This window comes from Alosa sapidissima, chromosome 17, assembly GCF_018492685.1.
Source record: "Alosa sapidissima isolate fAloSap1 chromosome 17, fAloSap1.pri, whole genome shotgun sequence".
In the NCBI taxonomy this organism is placed as follows: Eukaryota; Metazoa; Chordata; class Actinopteri; order Clupeiformes; family Clupeidae; genus Alosa; species Alosa sapidissima.
Window position 1 is genome coordinate 5,256,682 of NC_055973.1, and position 4,237 is coordinate 5,260,918.

Consider the following 4,237-nt stretch of genomic DNA (forward strand, 5'->3'; position numbering starts at 1 on the left):
TTCAGTCATATTTGGTTTTGTCATTGTTTTGGTTTGGTATCTTGAATAGGCAGTAATCAAACTATATATTGAATTGAATATGTTACTGGCTGCCAGGACCAATTTTCAAACTTACCTGTTATTTACAAGACTCCCAAGGGCTATTAGATATTGTGATTAAAACCTGCAGAATTGCGGGAACTGCAACAATAAGGATTTGTTCTTTTCCAGTCATATACTGATTCAATTTGATGAGCCTGAGTCGTTTTAGTTACAGGAAACCGTTTGAGAAGGCCGTTTGTGTTTTAGTGGAATTTCAATGTAATTAAGTCACTCATAGTTGTATTACACATAGCCCACTGATTATTGGTTGTGATGTGCTGTCAGGTTTTTTTTTCTTCTTCATTTTTTGTAAATCCCCTTTCACATTTGAATATAGAGAAACTGTAGTGGAAGTTGACTCATTTAAGGACAGCAAGGCGTTTCTTGGCTATACCTGCCAGTTTTGAAGCACATTGAGACTGATGTACTCAGTCGTTTGTTCCTTCTTTCAGTCATAAACACACTGCATTTTTTTATTAAAAAACGTTTAAAATACATCGAACAGGTGCATGAAGGTTAGGCCTACACGCCAGTTTAAGAAATTACAAATTGCATTTACAATGCAATAATTACAATTAAGACTGAATAAGCAACAACAATGTTCTGAAGCCTAAAAGACAATACAATACTCTTGCAAATTATTTATTTGTATTATTATTATTACAAACTATTTAGCAGATACATGGTTCAGCATCCTACTCTGCATTTCAAATGTGCTTTTGCACACAGAATATACCAAAAAGCTTTATACACTCATATGCCATTAGTGGCCTTGGGTAATCAGGGGCTTATTACTACTACATGTTACAGTTTATCCAAGTTACAATTCACTCATTTGTATGTCACTAACACAGAGCTAAACACCCCTTATGGAGTATCAACCACTAGTGATAAGAGTGTATGTTATCATGTTTGTATGTTATCACACACACGTGACGCATACACACATGTATACATACACACACACACACACACACATCATACCAGCCGTAGTAATTCGTTCCTCTAATTTCTTACCATTTAAAACGCAAAGTGACCATGCAACCACATCACATCTTTCCCTTTTTCCTCATTCGTAAGCCAAGACCAGGCACCCTCCCCCTTCCATCACCATTCAAACCCAGCACCTGTGGAGCTCAGCGGCTGTCCGTCAAAGCTCCACGTCACTGATTTATTAGCTGCAGCTGCATGCGTGAACCGTGCTGCAGCCGTAGCAGCTGTGCAGTCCTGGTCTGGCCAGTGACAGTCCAACCAGTGTGGCTCACAGAAAGTATCAGCAGCAGTGAAAGGTTTAGTCGCAGTATGCTAATGGCTAAACCAGGTCGACCCTTGTAGGAGCAGTAAACCCAAGGGTTCCTGGTCAGTAATGCCATCGTGTGTAAATGGCAGTGTGATGGTAAAAAAAGTCACCATGCCAGAGCATGGGGCCAGGAGCACAGAGGACATTTGCTGAGTGTGCGTTCTCATTGCAGATGTTCTGGAAGCAGAAGGTAAATGGCAGAGTAGCTGTGTAGCTCCTCACTGTGTAGCTCCTCACACTCAGACCAGCTACCTCCAGCTACACTGTGTTGCCTTCTAATGCTTTTTTTTTTTGCAAGGACAACCTACTCAATTGTCTTTTACCCTCTAATAACCATTCTCCAAATTATTTATACTCACCATTGTCTGACATAGCACAATTATCAAAATAATAGGTTGCCCTGACCACCTACCTCTCAGTGACCAGCAAAGGAAGTGTCAAGAGGGCCAAACCAGCAGTCATGAACTTATGGAGGCAGACCTCTCTTTTACCACTTTTGACTAACATTGCCTCATGTCAGATCTGTCCTCACAAATTACATTAACAAAATGCCAGATGCACGAATCTGATCTGATCTGACATGCTTTGTCTGTAATTTTGCAGATATTTTTTTTTTTTTGTATTTGAGTCTGTGATGCTCCGCTGTCTTTTTACAGTTATTGTAACCTAGGGCCAGATCTGCTCTCTCATTCCATGCTGTAAGTCCCAGAGAACAGCTGTAAGCCACTGAGCTGTGCTTTAGTGAGGTTGCTTCAGGGTGGCAGGGTGGAGGTCCTCTGACTGGCTTTCAGGAGTCCTCCATCATCATGCTCCCCTCTGGCCCCTATGGCACTCAACACGGCTCCTGCAGCAGCTGCCGGCAGCTTGTCAGTGAGCCAGCGCCGCTAATGATCGCTGGCCTCTCCAGGAAAGAGCTGTCCCCTGGAGACGGCCCAGGCCACTGGCTTCAAAGGCCAGCTCTGCTTCAGTGTGAAGTGATGGCATCGCCCTGTTGCCTCTGAGTGAAATAGGGTCAGGCTGTGACCCCGAGGCAGGAGCAACAGTTTTAAGGTGGGTGGGTGGGTAGGTTGACTAGGATGTGTGAGTGTGTGAGAGTAAGTGTGTGTGTGTGTGTGTGTGTGTGTGGCCGAGATCTCGTCAGACCTCCGCAGAAGGATGGACTGCTTTGAGTATCTGCCAGGTCTGCTAACCCAGTGTCCCAGTTACTGGGAGAAAGGCAGACTCTATTTAAAAATAAACTAAACTCTCCACTAGAATATCTCCCTCACCTGGCTTATGACCCATATTTTACCCTGGACTCATATGGACTTTGTGTGTGGACTAATGACAGATCAGTCAGATCAGATGTCAAATTTATGGTTTTATATTTTTGAGCTGTGAATGCTGTAGTTGGCATACATTTCATTCATATTGGAGCTTGTCACTTTGTGTCACCTAAATTGATGATTTTGGCTTGTGTAAAAGGGTTTGCAAATTTGTGAAATCTCCTGTGTGGCATGACCTGTGATGGGATTATCGTTTCCCTAATGGCCTGAGCTTGGGGTTGTTAAACAGCCCCGTCATGTCAGTTGTCAATGAATGAGAGTCTGCAGATCATTGATGGTGCTCCGTTACAGCCGTTCAGCCCTCCATTGGAGCGGAGAGGCGGGGACATTCCTCCCGTATCACGTTTCTGTGCGGAGGCACCAGGCGTTCAATGGGTTTAGTAACAACACGTCACGGGGAGCTGACACGGCTCTCAGCAAACGGGCTGCAACCAGATCAGTGAGACTTCCTACCCCTTCTGGAACATCCCAGAGAGTTATGAACCCACTACCCACTAGACCCCCACCCCCAACCAAGCTAACTTGGACCTGACTGGACTGGACTGCCCTCGTAAGGGCAGGCTTGGAATAGCCACATATGGGTTGGACTTGACCAATGTGGTTCTAGCATGTGGTCTAGCAAGTGACCTGTATTTTATGCAACCTAAACAAAATATGCAAGGTAATGCAAGGTTATGCAAGGTAAACTTTCAAGGTCAAGGATATTGTAACAGGTTGAAAAATTACAATTCAAATATCCAGGTGTAATTGCGGACTTAAACTGTCATATATGTCATTATCGAAACAGAATTCAACCCCATACACTACTGTTCACCACTCTGGCAATCATATGTTCTTTGAAAGCCCAGGTTTTCAGCCCAGAGAAATATGAAACATGAAACGGGAAAATAAACTGCCCAGAGTGGCAAGGATTTGAAACCTATTGAGGAGTTGTTAAGCTAGGGGAAAAAGGCTAGGCATAAACATATTGGATACAAACAAATCTTAAGCCAAATCATGTGTGAAAGCAGACGTGTAATTAAACTGCATGCTCATGATTGTCAAACCGAGGCTTATGTCAGACACTAAAATGGGAGAGTTTATTTTGATTCGTTGCATAGTAAATTGGTCAAAACAAACCTGTGGCTTAAACTGGTGTCTGAAATCATCTCTCATGGAAGGAAGTGTCCTGAGTTACGTGCTTTGTATCATGCTGTCTGCTGTGCTGTCTGCACTCTTGTCTCCGTCAGTACACTGTCATATTTTTATTTCAATCTCAGTATTTTTACTCCCCAGGGAGCGTAGGCCCACATACTGTGAAACAACATCATACACTGCGGGATTCCCCATTCTCAATCAACCGTGAAGACTGTGTCACTCATTAAAGACCAAAGGGTTGGGGATGGAAAACACATTTTTGGGGCGAAACCCTCTTGAACAATACAAGTGCTACTTTTCGTCTGAATAGATTAAATATCCCCTTTTGTGTCAGGTATATATTTTTAGCGCTCAAGAAACACCCCCTAGTTTCCTCAAAGAAAAAAAGATAAAA